General features: G+C 44.1%; 1 protein-coding gene and 1 long non-coding RNA gene across 2 annotated transcripts in view; one reads left to right on the top strand and one right to left on the bottom strand.

Moving 5' to 3' along the window:
• Positions 1–7,693, top strand: part of LOC308069128 (uncharacterized protein) — a 45,379-nt gene extending 37,686 nt beyond the window's left edge. The window contains exon 2 of the mRNA XM_080400922.1: positions 1–7,693. This exon is cut by the window's left edge and continues 12,299 nt beyond it. The gene's annotated coding sequence lies outside the window, so the exon portion shown is untranslated.
• The window catches only part of LOC308069138, a 143,669-nt gene that overhangs the window by 7,530 nt on the left and 118,281 nt on the right, over positions 1–17,858 (bottom strand). The window contains exon 4 of the long non-coding RNA XR_013930292.1: positions 1–17,858. This exon is cut by the window's left edge and continues 7,530 nt beyond it; it is cut by the window's right edge and continues 15,227 nt beyond it. This is a non-coding gene — a long non-coding RNA (uncharacterized lncRNA).

Below are 17,858 nucleotides of genomic sequence, written 5' to 3'. Positions count from 1 at the left end.
GAACTGTCAGTGTTACAGCGGTATAAAATTCAAACAGGGGCTGTGTTGTGGCATCTGATAAGATAAGGCAAGTTATTTTGCAATTTCAAGAGAGTTTGTCTCCTCTGACAGCTTTCATGTCAGTGTTAAGGAGCTCTTGCTCAGCCTTTGCCTGCATTTCTAGAAACAAATATAGTTTGGGAAACAATTTGATTTTTTTTTTTTTTTAATTTAATGAAACTAACAATGCTGATTTTAAAATGAAATCAAGATTCTAAAATAAAAAAATACTTAATATCCAAACACGTACATTTTACTAGTGCATTTCTAGCAGGTTTCACTTTGTTACACTGAAAAATATTTCATCAGAAAAGAAAAAAACATGTGATACCACTGTTATTTCTGTGGTTAGCCGAAATGTTGAGAAACGGGAGTGAGCAAGAATGTTTTGACAATTTTAGGTTGCCTTCTTGGAGATCTGCTGGTCTTGGGATGGTACAGAAAAAAAGTCAAGTCCCCTAGATAAGGCTTTCATTCTGCAGTTTCATCCTGGCTAGAGCCTGTGTAAGGACATAATTTCCTGCTCAGGAAAAGGCGCTACCTTCTCTGTAACAGAGATGGTCATGTTCTCATTTTCTTTATTTTCTGTTCATTTTGGACCAGCACATCTAAGACTCGCACGGTGTGTTAAAATCATGAGGCTGTAACACATGCATTACCTGCTGCAGGCAATGCCCCTCTGGTTTATCTGCATCTCTACCAGGATCAAAAAGGTTTCATCTAAGCAAGGTGAGTGCAGTATGACCTTAAAATGCCCTGTCAGACGCTATTGCAGAAGAAATCTTGCTTCACACTGTCATAGTTTGCATCCTTGAATGTATTATTTGGCCTCCAGTCATGCATGAGCAATTCTGCATGTCTGTGCCGTGAAGCAGTGCCTCCCAGAACTTTGCTCAGCATGTTCTGGAGCACTCGTCGTATGTGTGATGCCCCCTGTTCAGACAGCAGCGGTGGTCTCTGCTCTGCAGAGCTGTGCTTTTAAAAAATAAGTCTCCCCAGGAGCAAGAGGTGAAGTGAGCATGTAAGGCTGCGAGGTGATGCTTGGCCACGTTCTGATAAAATATTAATGAAGTCAATTGGAAATCGATGTAAGTTTTACTCCTGGCATCAGTGCTAGATTTAAGCTAACGTCAAACTCTTCTGAAATATTCTGAAATAAGCTTTACTTGTTCGCAATGGAAAGCTGCATAGAAATGAATTGTCCCACACGCATCTGTTGCTGCGGTTGGTACCTGCATTGACAGCAGCATCCACTTCCACAGGCTAATTCCCATCCTGCTTTACGACCGTTCCTAGCAGTTCTTTTCCTCCTACTGCCTGTACAACTGCAGCGCAGCACTTCACTGAGCCCCACATCCCTGCTAGCTGTCTGCCACTCCAAAAACCGTGCAAACAGACATGTCCAAAGGCCACGTTTCATCATTACCCTGGGGGACACAGAGCGACCCCCACCCCGACCGGTGCCAGTGCAGCGGCATGCACTTGGCCAGGCTGCAGCCCGTAGGATGCGGGCTTTCCCAGCGGCTAAAGCCCTCCCCGTCAGGCAGGGATGGAGATGTGCTATAGCCTTAAAATCCTCCTGAAAATTAATGGAACCATGGCTAAAAAGAATAATGAAAAAATGATTAAAAAAAAATTGCTGTAAGTCATGTCCCTTTCAAAGTTTTCTCTAAGGAGAAGGCAATGTGGTTTTGTTTTGTTTTTAACTTTTTTTCTGACCAGGACACAGCATTGTCTGTTCAATGGTGTGCTATGGAAACTAGGTTTACAAACTTTTGCTAGCAGCTTAGAAAGATATAACAGCATATTTACATTTCCTCGATATGGGTCCTAACTTTGCACTTGGGCAGGTGAGTTTTTGGAAATTTTGGACAGAAGTACTGAGGGCTGCTGGAATCCATTTTAACAGCTAATATGTTGAACTTCTAAGTGAGATTGTGTCGGTAAATCTTTTCAAGAGATTGAACTATTTTTTATGACATTGAAGATTTTTTCTCTATCAGAATGAAGAACTAAAGAGGTTTAATAAATGCTCTGCTCCCCAGAGTCCTTTCCCTTTGAAAGTTTTACCTGTACAAACATCTAAGGGTCCAATTCACAGACCATGAACTTGGTGAAAATGTTCCTATGGAATACAAGGGGAGGTCTGACCCAGGCCCAGGGGAGAAGACCCAAAGCCATCATTACATGCCATGCTCATCAGCTTCAGGCACCATGTAGCAGCCCATTTGAACAAGTTTTTTATGTGAGGTTTTTGTCTTCCATGTTTCTGTGGTACGTGGCTGAATTGAACTTTATAAATATCAAACAGACCTGTGGTCAGACTGCTGGGGCTGCGGCATGTATGAGGGAAAAAGAGAAAGGGGCTGTTTGAAACTTACAATTTTCCTCACTTTGTTTTCTGTGTATTGAACTTTTAACATTTTAATATCCATGTCTATATTTAGAGGCAGCTGCTGGTCTCTTTGGCTGCAGCACTTCACAGAGCACAGCTGTACCGTGCTGGCTCCAGCGCTCCAATTTTGTCCTCTGTTTTTTTTTTTTTTTTTTTTTTTCTGCATGTAAATATATTTTGCTCCCTGTGCTATAAAACTCAAGAACCACAGACTGCCTAAAATGGGGGAAATAGCCTGCTAATAATAAGTGGATTTTTCAGAAATGTGATTTAAGAAGTCTTGACTGGAAATCAATTAAAGTCCATCACGGAGTATTTGAACTTCAAGATATTTTAGTATGAAGCTGAGGCAGGAGAAAACGCTGTCAGAGTCCTTTGCAGTGGAAAGATCCAGTGTTTTCACAGAGATAAAAGCAGACTTTCCAAGGACAGAACAGCACTCCCTTGGAGTTTTGCACAGGAGTCAGACTAAGAAACCTGAACTTTATTGAGATTTTTCTTTTCTCATTCTCCTTCTCACTAAACCCAGCAGTCAAGCCATGCCAGATCTGTTTGGTTTACGTAAACAGCAAAATCACAGTTAGAAATAAATTTCTAATAATAGTTTTAACCCCTATTCTGCATACATCCCAAGACTGGGAACTTCAACGGTACTGCAATTTGCTTGTCCCATCTATTTTACCTTTCCATATGCAACTGTGCTTGTGATGCTTGATAAAAATGCAGTTAATTGCCTAAAAAGGCTTGTACCCAAAAGCTAGTCATGTCAACCACATCTTTGGCCTTCTGGCTCATTCTTGTCCCACCATTCCCAGTACAAAGCTGTTCTGTCAACACGGCCTGCTGTATATGTTAATACAGTCATCAAGTGTAGTACATGATGATAATTAGGAGACAAAGAAACAGGAGCTGTATTGCAAGTCACCATGTGACTATACAATGGTTATTTGGAATCATTTGTTGTGTAACTCTCTTGGAGATTTTTGAAGCATTTCAGAGGTGGTTTTAGGGGATTGCTTTAAGAGTAGTGGCTAGAAATTAATAAATAAAATGATTTGGGGGCCTTTCCCCCATTTTATTAACAAAAACCTGCATCAATTCATTTTAACACTTAACCACTGCTATTTTTTATTTTTTTTAGGGCCATAGTATATTTTATGTGGGTGCTGAAACACAGCGCCTATGCGAGACCCTCTCCTGTTACCTATTCACGGTAACAAAATAATTCTTCCTTTCTGGGAGCTCTTTTCCATGCTTTATGGCCAAATATCTTTTCCCTGTGGCTTAATATCCTAACTCACTTAATATGGACTCATCCTCAAGGTCCAAACCTTTCAAGTGGTTTGTAGGATGTTATTTAGTGATGAATATAGGATATAGGCGACAGTAGTATCACATCCACTGACAAAGAGTACAAAGTATGTGCAAGAACCATAGGGTTTGGAAGAGTGTGGTACCAGACCGCAATACAAAGCGAGAACCAACATGTGACACAGCTTTACAGTGAAACTTGAAATGATCAATGTTTATGCTATAGATTTAACAAAACAAAACAACAACAACAAAAAAAGATTCAAGAAATGAGGTCAGCTGGAGAAAAAAAAAAGTCTGGTGGAGGACAACTGTGACAATGGGAAAGATGGTTCTTTAGGAGGTATCAGCTTGCGCCTGCACAAAACAGATGCTAAATTTGACCAGCAAGGAGAAATTTGCAACAATATGGTTTTACAGTGTGGTTAAGCAAGATAAAACCACTGAAATCAACCAGAGATTCAGACATTTAACACCTTGTGTCCCAGGAGCTCACTCAACAATAGCACAGTATATATCCCTTGCCAATATGCTTAGGATAATCTATAATGAGATGTAATAATTAGGAACACAGTAAGAGATTGAATTAAGTGTCTTGCAGTAAGAGACACACTTTGCTTGTCAGATTTTCCCTAAGGAAAATGGATCTTTCTTACAGATCGCCAGATCCCCTACTTCGATTACTGCTTTTCTAGTTTTCTGGAATTGGAATGGTTACTGCTTGTCTGGATTATTCCCCACTCTATCCAAATCTCAGTCCCTATGCTTCCTGAGTTGCTAACCCTTGGAAAATCCAGACATACATTTGAAGTGGAGAGTCTGAAGTTTCCCCGTGCTTAGTGACATTACTGTTATTACACGTTTTTGGGTTTTTTTTTGAGGTTACAGCTCTTAGGAAGTGAGATCAGATCTTTGTGCCAGGGCTATCACATAGGAGCCAGCACAAATTGTTCTGGTGACATGTTTATTAGAGGCCACATCACCTGCAAGCCCGTTATCTTCCGCTGGCCACGCTGGGGTCCCTGGCAGAAGGGCTGTGTGTGGGTGCAAACAGCCTTGCTCTGCAGCTGGGCTCCTTCCTCAGATGCCGCTGTGAAGCCCTTTGGAGAAACGATGGCAGGGGATCTGCCTGGCTTTAGCAAAAGGTGACCGCTGTGACTAGCTGTTTTCATCTAGAGCTCTGGCTACCATGTTTTCTGAGCTGCCACAGAAACACATATGAAGATTTAGTAGGGAAAAAAAGAAAGCTTGGAAAAAACAGTAGTGGCCGGGGACAAAGGTTAATCCTCATTAGGTAGCATAGTATTGAACACGATTCTCTGTGTTATTCAGCTAACAGCTTGATTTTACTATTGTGCTCACATACAGTTCACATTTTTATTTACGAAATCCCAGTAAAGATTATATGCTTTGCACTGTAGCTGTGGCTTGAAAAATAACTGAGCTAAAGCTCCGTTGCTTTGTATGGCACTGAAACTTTAAAAGTGTTTTTGTCTTTTATTGATCTTTTGAACACTTCATTTGACACCAAAACTAGAAGCAAGCTGAATCATCCATTCCAAATCCTTAAGACAGGACCGGACAGTCCGAAAACTAGACTGAAATCTGAATATTGAAAGGCTGCCTTTCAGCTACAATGGGCTGAAACAAAACCTCTGTTTCCACCCCATCCCTGAGCTTTGGAGCAGTCTGATCCCATCACCCTGTGCAGAGGCTGTGGAAGAGAACACCTGAACTGCCATGCCAAAGCCCGGCCACAAATTGCCACCTCTTCTAGACGGAAGCCTTTTCTTCTATACGTCATGGACCCTCTGCTTTCACTGTGAGATAACGAGAACGACGCAGCAGAATTCCAATAGCACAAATACCCTGTGTGGCTTTGCCACCTGCACTGCGCGCGGTCTGGTGATGGTGACGGTGGCACTGGCCTGTCGGGGGAGTGCAAACGGCTTTGCCGCGAGCGTGGCCGCTCAGCCGAGCTAGGCTGCTGATTTCTTACCCCGGCTAAGCTACGCAACGTGATTAAATTAGATCTCTTACATTGTTCACTGACTTCTGGTAAATTACACCTTTGATTTCTGGTCCAATGAAAAGGTGCTAATTACCTTTTTAAGTGCTCGTTTAATGTTCTGCAGTGACATAAAGCATGAGTGCAGCCGCCTGCATGCCCGAACCTTCCAGAGGTTTCTCCCTGGCTGCTCGCTCTCATCAGCCTTTTTCATTTTTCCTCTGCTCCTTCCCTCTGTCCCTCCGAGGCACCTGCTGTGTGCCAGTTCTTCCACAGCTGAATAAATCTGCAGTGTTGTTTGCTGCAACTGGCTCCAATTTAACCCATTAAAAAAAAAATATATTGGCATCCTGTCTGGGTCTTATTGCCCTGCTCATGTTGTGATTTTTCTCTTAGGTGGAGCTTAGCAGATCTCAGTCTGCAAACTGCTTGCCCTACCCTTCCCTTGAGAAGGGGGGCTATGGGGGGTGGGGGCAATTCATCCAAGCCTTATGCAGCCTGCGCCTCCCTCTTTCATAAATGCCTCCGCTGATGTGGCTAGCAGCACTCGGAGGGCAAGGTGCCCAAACCCACCCCCCAGGACTCACACACATGCCTCGCCGGGAAGGGGCTGGAGCCGGGGGTGCTCTCCCCCTGCACACAGCGCTCAGCCTGGGCTCCATGCCTCCCAGGCGGTGGGACCCCGGCACAGCCCACAGCCGTCCCTGGCGCTGGGGTGGCCGGGGCATGGTCCTGCCCTCACACTTGTCCCTTCAGTCCAGCCGCCCAACCTAGACCTCGGCACCGTGACACTGAGTCATGTCAAAGCTGTGGCTGCTCCCTGGCCTCGTGCCAGCTGGGATGGGGACACTGGGGTGGTCCTGCAGAGGGATTTTGCTGGCTGCTCTGCGGCAGCCCCCATCTCCCCTCTCCCGGGAGCAGCCTCTCTGCCGTACTGCCTCTGAACTCCAGTTTTCAGGTGTGGCTTGCTGCAACAAAAGCAGGGGCACAAAATGCTGTTGTAACTTAAGCATATATAACTACACTCTGTAAAAAACCTGCCAGATTCTCACAGCTTGTGTTTAACTAGGAGAAAAAACCCAACACGCTGCTTTTCCTTTTGCTAGCCCCCGGCCCTGCCGCCTCCCCAGGGGCTTTGCTGTGCTCAGGTGCAGCAGTAAGCAGGCGCAGCGCTGCACCTAACGGCGGTGCCCCCAGACCATCACTCCCCCAGAGCCTGGAGCCAGGCAGGGTCTGCTCCAGGGTCAGGGGAGCCCTGTCCCTGGCAGGCCCCAGGCTCCTGTAAAGCCGATAGCCACAAATATTGCAGTTTTCCTTAGTGCTAGGGAAAAATCCAGTGGGGAACAGTGGTGGCACAGACAGCTGCCCCTGTGGGACGGGCTCCCTGATGAAGCCACACTTGTGTTAGGGATGAACCAGGCTGTGGTGGTTTTACAGGAGATTTTTTTTCTCAGTTTCCCAGTTTAAACATTGTTAAGCCTTTTTCGTGGCAGCGTTGTTTGCGGCAGCCTGCTGGTTGTGGCTCGGCAGGGGCTCTGCTCACAGGGACCGGGTGGCCGTGCTCCCGGCAGCTCTCCCAGGACAAAACGCGGCCGTGGGGCACAGCTGTGGCTGGGCTCCGGCAGGGCTGGCCGGCGTGGGCTCATCTTCTATTACATTTCTCTTTAAAAGCACACTGGCTTATTTTTTGTTGTTACTTCCAAAGAAGATTAAATATGCCCTAATTTGAGCTTGAAGAATAATTTTGCTTTCACTCAACCCCTCGTTATGCTGTATGAAACCCCAGCTTGGGAGGCCATTGCACGAGCACTGGATCGGCCTCACCTCCCTCCCGCAGAATCCTACTGCCAGAGGTTTTATTCCCTAATCATTACCAGGACAAATATTCCCAGGTGCTATGGTGAAGCTCAGTCATTAAAAAAAAAGAAAGAAAAAAAGAAGCCGCAAATCAGAGATTTCAAACAGCAGTTAACTACCTTAACCATCACTTGCTTGCTGAGTGCCAGGGGTCCTGTAGGTATCAAACATCGGAAGAGGCTGCCCAGGAAGGTGGTATCGCCATCCCTGGGGGCGTTTAAAAAAACGTGTACATGGGGCAGTTGGGGACATGGGTTAACGGTGGGCTTGGCAGTGCTGGGTTAATGGCTGGACCTGATGACCTCAAAGGTCTTTTCCAACCTGAATGATTCTACGATTCTATTTATGGAAGACAAGTCACCACAGTGAAGCTGCTCCATCTGAACGGCGGTGCACCTATGCCATGCCCTCGCTTGCCTCTGTTTTGTTCCTAGACCTTGTTTCTCCATTTGCCCCTGCTGTGGCACATGCTGTTTGCTCTTGCACCCCCCGTGGAGGTGAAGCCCATACAGAGCAAACAACATGCTTCACTCCCAAGAACTTGGATTAAATCAATTTTTTTTTCCCTAGCCTGAGGCCGGACAAATGGTACCTCAGCAGGGTTTGTGCCCTCAGATGCCTCCACATCTCCTCACACCGCACAGCACACCTCCATGGAAGCAAGCTGTATTTGTACCATGCTGGTGGCCATCAGCACAGCCTCTCGTCACTGTGAGTGCTTTGAACCAAAACGCCCCTCTCACACACACGTGCTGAAGTCACCGATGCTGTCACCGGGCAGCTCGGCAAGGCCCACAGCTATATATTTTGATGTGGCCAATCCACTCCAAAAGAGTGAAGGTCAGGGCGTTGTGGATGCGATCCAGCGCAACCCAGCTGACCTGTGGCCCTGGCTTCCCTCTCTGGGGTGGTCACTTGGGGTGGGGGGAGAGCATTTTCCTGCTCCTTGTGATCGATTCTCCCAACCCAGACCGCCAGAAGCCATGTCCTGTGCTCAGCCCCTACACATCAAAATAACATTTCCAGACTTATTCTAATGAGGCCAGGAGGATATCAGGACACCAAAGGACCAAAGTAAAATGTTTTTTTCTGGACCAGCACTTCTCCTTTCCAACCTCTTTTGTTATGCCTGCATTGAAGAGGAAACCAATGTTGACCTAACCATAGGTATTTCAGAATATAGTCTTTACCAAAAGTTTCTACTGTCCTTTACAGCTTGCATATCTCTTCACAGCTCTGAAATATGCAGGGTTGAGCATAAACAACACTCTTTCAAGAGTAGAGAGATCTACTTGCATATAAGGAGAGATTATTCTATGCATAGTTTTACAGAAAATTATTCAGACTGATTTTTTTTGTTTTGTTTGAATGTGAGGTCGTAGAGAGGTTTTGAGAGATGTGGTGGATAGCTATGATGTTTAGGAGGTCTTTATGGCCAACTTGTAAGGTGTTTTGTTGGTTTTGCTTTTTTTTTTTTTTAAGAAGGAAAAACTCGATACATTAAAATACAGGAGTGTAGTTGAAATTAGCTTAGGCACAATTTTTCTCACTAAAAAGATATTCTTACTTTGTAACTAATGTCATGTGGTTTAAAGGAATAGTGAGAAGGTAAGTAATTCTTTCACAGCAGTAATTATTTTTGCCCTGAGAAGCTGTGAGGGTTAAATTGTTAGCACACAAGTTTTTTTGAAATATGCATGTGATATATCAATGACCTAATACATTCCCCCAAGGAGCAATTTGGTTTTTAGCTTTTTAACTACTTTTTTTTATTATTTATATTGAGGAAACAATCAAACTCTCATCTGGGACTTTTTTCATTGACATCCGTATGATTGCTTTGGGCTTTTATAAAGGAGAATTAATTAACGGCACTGATTCATGATTGAATTGGATTCAACTTTGGTGGCTAAAGAGGTTACTGCTGAGGTGATAACCTCAGCTCCCAGAACCTGACCGGAGCCACAAACCAGGGACCCGTCCTGCTGCAGCGCACAGCCCAGCACATTAGCATCGATGGAAATCAATGGCCGCTGGAGTTCATACACCACACGGTGAGCTGGAATGGGCCAGGAACAGAGGAACTACCTCTTCTGCCACCACTGCACCAGCGACTTCTGCTGGACAGTGGGATGGCCATCGGGAAGTAGTAGCTTTTTCAGTGGTCCAGAGCCTGCAAATCCCCTTCTGTGCCTTACCACCTGCCTACAGTGTGAAAAGCTGGATATTACATACCAGACCGAGCTGGATTTTTCTTAGACTCCTGCATCTGCTAGGCTGGGCTAACGCAAATCGTCTGGTTGATTTCAGGAGGGGTTTTGTGGATGTTTATGACGTGCAAGACAATAAGCTAAATTCTGTATAATTTTACTTTGAAATAAGCCAGGCAAAAGACACTCTTCCCAGCTCACATCACCATTCCCCACACAATAAATATTTTACGCATGATTTTAACTCAGAGGTGGGAAAAGAGCCAAGTTCAAGTTCCCAAGGTATGCAAAACCTTACTAAATTGGAGCATAATACAAGAAAAAAGGGTACATGCAGATGTGAATTCAGCTGATCTTCAAGGGGACATTTGCTTTTGCAATCCTATTCTCATCTCTACAGCTGCTGGTGATTAAAGCCTAGACCATTGTAGCTACTGCCAGTAAAAGAAAAGCCTAAATTTAAAGTAGTGTCTCCAACAGAGGCAAAATTGAAAACAACGTGCTAGTGTCTGGTTGTTAACACCTTAGACAGAGACCAGAGTACAGCTGGAGAATGTTTTCAAGTGAAGAAGAGACTCTCATTGCAGAGGAACATCAAAAAAAGCGCAGTTCAATGTCAGTCAAAGTTAATTGTGAATTTGTGCAAAGTTCAGTGAAGAAGGTTCTGCAGATATGCTTGGAAGAAAACAACATGTGATTACATTCCTCAAATGTTTCTATTTTTGTTGAAAACACAAGTTAAATATCTTCATAATGTAGCAGGAAAAAGACAACCAAAATAAACTAGATGGCTTAGGTACTTTTGAAGGAGAGCAGACAGACAGAGGAACTTTTTTTCCAACAGCTTTTGTTTTTAGACATGGACTTGTACACATAGAAAGGACCAAATCGCTGCAAGTTGTGCTCCTTTGCCACACATCTCAGTTTCTGACACTTTTATATGATACATACACAGCTATTTATTATCTTAGCTGAATTTGGCCCAGAAACTTCTACAGGAGGTTTCACCTGGTGCCTGCAGACTGCGTTTGATCTCATACCTGCCAGATAGGCATTTCAGTACGAATACGTGATGGCAAAAACGTACAATGTTCTTATAATTAGGCATCATAAAACATTTGTAACCATTACCAAGCTGTAACTTCAGAATCGTATCACACAGAAGCAGCAGACTCACACAGAAGCAACAGACTCACCCAGGAGAGCATCCTCTGTCATTTTTCCTAGCTCATGCTCGTTTCTCTCAGGAATTCCAATCAGGTGTGGGACCGACTTGTCATTCTCTTATTCCTAAGTGCAGCCCTATCTCTGCTCATTGACACTGGGAAGAGCCAAGTGGGTGAGACACAATCTAGTTCTAACTCAGGAATGCCCAAACCACCATGAGTCTGTCCGCTTTTGACAACCTTCTCCAAACTGCAGTTAAGAACCATTCCCTGTGTAGTCTGGTGTGACTCACCAAACTTAGTACCACTCAGGCCGTGGGATTAATTTTAATTGAAAAAATCTTTAAGGTTTTACTGTTTACAGAAGGGCTGCACCCGTAGCGATCATGTTTATATCTGCAATAAGTGATGATGCAATACTTACTGCTTGCCTAGCAAATGGGGAGAGCTACAAGGAGTGGCATTTCATTTCTTATTTTGGTTGTGAGTCATCAGCTCTTGCCTTAAATACTAAGGTTAGGTCTCCCCAGCAAACTAAAAATTGCTCTAATTGGGAAGGAGAAGGAGAAGTCATCAAGCCTGGAGAGAAGGCTTAAATTAATAGTTATGAGGGGTTTGAGTAAACCCCATGTTAACCAAGCCAAAACCCCTAGAGCAGATGATATTTTCCTTCTCTACAGCAAGTGTGAAGTTTGGTGAAAAAAGCAGGGACTCTACTGGCTTAGAAAGGCCATCAGGACCATGCGCACACCCGTGACTCTGCCATCTCACAGGATCAGAAAACTTTGTGATTTAAGCTGTATTCTTTCCTGAAAAATTAAGGCTGCTGTTTCCATCCCCCACCACCTAAGCTGCAGGCAATTAAAGCAGTTACTTCTAGAGCTGCTAATTCCCAGGCTTCTGGAAATAAACTACCGCTATTCTGAAGAGGGGAGCATACTCCGGGTTGCTAGAGAAAAGCCCTGCAAGGTCTGCTGCTAGTACAACCAGCTCCTCCACAGCACAGACCTATGCTGAGCTGGGAGAGAGGTGGGAAGGCACGCTGATTTATACCTTCTGAAGAGCTGACCCAGAAGCCGGAGTAAATGGGCTTGATCTAGCAATTCCCAACACCCTCACACTGCAGCAGTATTAATGATCAATTAGGAGGCACTTTGTTTCCATGCCGCAGCAGCAATAGCTTTAGCCCTCCCCTGAAAGGGCATGGCAGGGCAGAGGGCAATAGCAGAGCAGGGAGATGGCAAAATAAAGTGGGGAGAAACCAGGGGCTTTTAGGAACCTCACTGCAAATCTTGTAACAAAATGCAATTGGACAGGAGGGACTTGGTTTCAGATGTAATGTAAGCTAAATAGGTGAAAGAGTTCTCTTTAAAATGTCATCATTAATTTAAGCCAAACTTAATTAAAAAAATAAACTGAAACAGCTGGGTGTAGGAAGTGGCTGGCTGACCTCAGTGCTGGGGCCGTTTTCCTTTTCTTCTTTTAAACCATTGTTCATCAGCTTCTGCTTAAAGCAAACCAGAACCATCAGACTAACCACAATCAAAACCATAGGGCTTGCTTGCAGCTGATACTTTTCTCTGTGTTATGACATCCGTTAAAAGAAAGAAAGAAACAAGTATCATCGCAAAAGCCCCCTTACACACCCGCATGGTGCCGCGCTGTTACCTGAACGAGAGGGCCAGTGGATGTCTTGAAAGCATCTTCCGTTCCAAAGAATCCTTGAATGTGCTTATGACATAGGGAAAATGCAATTTCTACTCTTCATTCTACATAAACTTCTGAATAAAAGCAAAAACCCTGCTTTGTCCCTGCCTCTTACCCTAGCTATCCTCTGCCAGGTTGAGATGAATAGTAAGCTCTTGGAGGTAGGTACCATCTTACATTATGTGTTCTCAGAGCTGCTCCCCTACATTTCTACCTGGTTTATCTGTGCAAAAATCCAGTACAGATACATGCTAACAATGGAAAGGCAGCCTACTTCAGCTCTAGATGGAAAATCGTGAGCAGTTCCTCTGGAGAGTAATTAAAGAGCATTGTACAAAGCATCTAATTTACCTGACTCCCTAATAGTGGGAAATCCACAAGCCCGACATGAAAAGTTTCTGGTCTTAATGTTATTCTGCTAGTCCAGCCCAATGGTGAGTTCATTCCTCGTACAGCTACCACGGTGGAGCCCTCTCAGAGGGAAGGTCTACTTCTGGCTCACCTACTAACGATTTGCTGTTGTAGGATGTCCAACAGAACATCTGTTTCTATTTGAAAATACTACAGTGTTATTGAAACTCATCAGTTCTGCAGTAGGAGGAGGCTGCTAACACAAAGCTCGCTCCTGTACGCTTCAAATACAGATCAAGTGATAGCTTCTGAGAGAAGTTATTCCACAAGTAATCAATTACCCATGTGAAGGAAACTAGTCTCAGCTTTTTTTCTTAGCTGATAGTCATCAGTGCCCTAAAGCACATCCTTTCACCTCAGTGGGACTTACTAGTATGCCTGACGTGAATAATATGCTTAAGGCCCATATTCCAAGAATCTGAGAGGCTGATATAATGTAAATATAACCATCCTACCTTTGCAGGGCTCACTTAGCTGAGATGGAGCAGGCATCAGAAAGTCAGTCAGGAGCAGTTATGTTTTACCACACAGAGAACAGAACTTAAGATACCATATAACACTGCACACAAAAAGCAGGATAGACTAATGCAATATTTCTGTGGTAGTGAGAGACCTTAGAGTCATTCATGATGGTAACAAGACGGTGGTTACACCCCAGCTGCCGCTGTGGAGGGGAGCACTGGTGTATGCACAGGGGCCAGGCACAGACTGCAGGTTGCAATACTTTGTGGTGTCTCAGTAACATATTGCCACACTTCAGAATTCCTAAAGAAAATTCAACCCAAATGTCCCAATTTGCAAAACTTTGATTTTATTTCAAAGTCTATTTTTTTTCCGCTGTTCACTTATTGTGTCTGGATTCCCAGTACCACTGTAGCAAAGCAGCGGTTTCTAGTGGTTTTGTGTGAGTTCTCCATCCCTTTTAAATTAGTCTAGTTAATGCATTTTTATCTCAGTGACACTTGTCCTCCCAGCCCACTGCCATGAGCTACCAGAGTTGTCTAATGGCTTTGAAAAACCTACTGTCATATCTGGATCATTTCACACATTCAAAAGGACCATCCGTCAATTCACTGTTAAAAAAAACCACATCAAACTCAAACCCATGATAGTTCTGTCTGCAGAAAGGTAATGGTGCTCTGCCCATCCAGAGGATTAAAGTCACCCCGTTTCTTTCTGTTCTGCTTAACTCCTAAAAATCAACTATAATAATTCTGGATACGCTCAGAAATGTGCAAGACTGGGTGGTGGGTTGTGATGATGGAGACAGCAGCTTGTGCTGTAAAAGGCAAAGCGTTCCTCACCCCAGCACCTGGGGACGTCCCACCACCACCGAGGGAGCACTAGCTGCTGGAGCCGCCAGCCTGGATCACTGCTGCACCAGTCCCAGAGCTTCTGTCCCCTTGGTGGCAGCGGCAGGAGCTGTGATTTAAGCCACCTGGAGATGTTGGTTTTGCCTGGCCTTTGCTGCAGGGGAGCCGAGGAACCGTGTGATGAGCGGCATGAGCTGCCTTCCCAGGCTCTGCCAACCCAGGGCGGTTGGAGCAGTGGCAGAAAAAAAGCAGCTTTTTTTCAAAGAAGCTTTGAAATCAATGTTCCAGTAAATCATCATGTTGTTCCAGAAAGAAGCAATTCATTTGTTTTACTCTTTGACCTGTAAAAAATGCAAAAATTGCCGTGGAATTTACTCTGTGGTGACACATTCTAGCGATGGAGCGGTCTCCATTAGTGCTGGTGTTTTCCTAATTACAGCTATAAATAAAAGTTAACCTCCATCCTGATTCAAAATGGATTCCATGGACTGTCAGGTGTGCAGGTGATGCAAAGCAGAGAGATGAATGCAGCAGCATTTGCATCAGCATATTGACTTACAACTCAGGGGTTAATTATTGCATTCTTTGCCACGTAGCGGGGCAGCCGTTTTTAGCCGTTTCCAAAATGCTAAAAATAAACATGACAGCTTCTCATTAGATTAGAATAGACAAGCTGCTTGAATCAACAATGAAATTTTATTAGGGATGCTCAAGTATAAAAACAAGAGCTTTTCATTTTGATATTGTATACTTTACACTGCATTGATTTGCTTTTATTGATTTTTAATAAAAAATGTAAGTGTTTTTCCAAATGGTGTAAATTAATTGTTACTGCGCCACAGAAAACAGAAGACTGCACCACAGTAATTAACATTTCCTGGCAAGGCGTCTAAGCAAGCTTGCTGCTGAAATGGGCTTTAAAGCATATTTTGACAGTACCACAAATGCTAACATATGCCTGTGAGGTGGCGATGCGGCAGGTGTGGCGATGTGGCAGGCATGGCAATCACTGTAATGACTCGGAGAGAAGCAGGTGCCCTCCCAGGTGCAGAAGACCCTGTGTCCGTGAGCTCAGCGTGGGGATGAACAGGCTACCAGCCCTCCTCAGATGATGTTTCCACATGTCTGAGGGCAGCTGTGTGGATGAAAGCTACAGCGTGCCATCTGTGTACCAGCTACTACTGTCACCAAACTGCAGAGGCACAGCCATGATACCTTCTGTTGTCTTTGGTCCCTGGCATCCACCCATTATTTTTTGTCATGCCTGAGTTGCCCTTTTCATGTCCAGGGGGCCGCTTGATTGTGTGGTGCACACAGAGATGCTCATGCCTGGCTGGAGCTGCTGGGGGCTGCCATGGGCTAAGGAGCTTGGTCCTACCAAACAAGTGGAGATGAAAAGCACATACAGCAGGTATCTCCAACACAGAAACCAAAGAGAAGCTCCTCTTTACAACCATGAGGCACCTGTAGGCAACTTCAGCTAACTTTGGTAGAATGAAGTCAGTCAATCCGACTCCTAAGATTACAGTTTAAGCAAGAAGGCAAAAGAAAAAAAAAAGAAAAAAGGCACCTGCTTTCTATGCAATCAGTAAGGAAAGAGAGGCACAGATAAGTGAAGTTTAATTAGCAACTGGGAGATGAATACTATCGTGTTAGCTGCTGCAACTTAAACACAACACAATCCCTTCTTGTGAGACCATCTAAGTTACATAGTAATTATAAGCTACATGTTACAAGAAAGGAAGCTCTCCTTAAATAATTTAAAACACATCAAGTGACAGTGATAATTAATAAAAAGGAGAGCTCTATGTACCTTTTTTTCACACAACCAATTCTTCTTGTTTTGTATTAAGTTAAAAGAAAATTTTCATCAAGTCAAGAATGTTTTACCTTTGCAAAATGGCTCCAGATCAGTTCATCAGTAAAAATACAGGAGCCGGTCTGTGTATAGCCTCCGGCAGGGTGTCAAAACTGCTGGTGAGGACTATCCCTGTGGCTGGAAGTAGCAGGGCATGTCTGCATTCAGAGGAAACTCAATACAACTAGAGCATCTTTACAGGGAAGGGGAGCCCAGGACAGCACTGGCTGCTGTAACCATCCAGGTCTTCAGGCTCACAGCTGAGCACAGCCAAAGCCCACCCTCAGCCTCAGGCATCATCCCTCTGCACCTCAGGCACCTGGTGTACATCTCCTTCCCAACCTCCTGTGCCAGGGATAACAGCTCCAGCTGTTATTAACTCCTTGTTTGCTACTCATCAGGTGAAGACCCCCTATCTAGACAGAAGCTGAAAGACATTTCATAACCGGGCAGAAGATTGCCATAAAGGTGTTTTCATTTGAATTGATATAAAAGTGCAAATTGGTAGTGCTTGATGTTTTGTTCAGAGAGGCAGGGGTAACATGAACAGAACAATCTGATCTCTCACCCGCTTTTCCCAAAAGTGTAAATAAAGCTCAGGTTATTTCATTATACTCCATCCCACCACTGTCTTTCCCTCTTGTACAGATCTCCACATGGGGATCTTGCTGTGGCATGCACATCAGACTCAAAAAGACTGTCCCTATGTTGGTTACCTTTTGGTACATTTCATCCACGAAGCAGCGATCTTTTCATAAGAGCATCAGCATGGTTCAGCTATCCAGAGCAAAATTCAGCTTGGAGGTGTGCTAGAGGCTCCTTTTAGAAGTTTCTATTAAATGTGTTTCAATAATTTTCAATAACTGAACTAGATTTTTGTATCAAAATAAAATTCTCTGGCAAGGGAGTACCTTGCTATATAATCTTCCTATCATCAGATGTTAATTTTTGCATACAAAGGGCAGTTACTGGTGTACACGTGTTCCCAAGTAACTCTGACATGCTGCTTGTCGGTTGTTTATAGATGATCACAAATCAAAGACTCAGATTCCCAAACCTTGATGTTTCAGATCGATTTAGAAATAAATGAAAAGAAAACTTTATTCCATCAAACTAGTCTTTATATTAGTAAGATTAGTTACAATAAAAAATACATTCTTTATGAATATCGTTTTCTGCTCTCAGTCAATTTTCCAAAAGCCCTGCTACCGGGTGAGTAACTCGGCCTCAGATCTGAGAAGTGTGGGGTGTGTGAGCAGCTGGCACAAATTAAAGGAGTTGTGCTCTATTGTGTCAGCTGAGAAGCTGACATTCAGATTTTTCCCTCTGTTTTCATATAACTGTATTTGACATCAGGGGCCTAAATCTGAGAAATCAGCCGCCAAACTCTCACCAGTGGAGGACTGAGATGGGCAGGACCTCCTTCGAACAGGCTTGAAAGTCTTATCAAGCTCGTGAGCAAGAGACCTGTATGGCAAAAGCAGAGCAATGAGTGGTTCTAAGTCCACTTGGTAGAGCATTGCATTGTCACAGCTTGCTTTAAAGTCTGGGAAATTGTATCCCAACGGGCTGGTACGAAATAT

Source organism: Falco punctatus, assembly GCF_963210335.1.
Source record: "Falco punctatus genome assembly, chromosome: 9".
Taxonomy (NCBI): domain Eukaryota; kingdom Metazoa; phylum Chordata; class Aves; order Falconiformes; family Falconidae; genus Falco; species Falco punctatus.
This window is presented reverse-complemented; position numbering and strand designations above follow the sequence as displayed.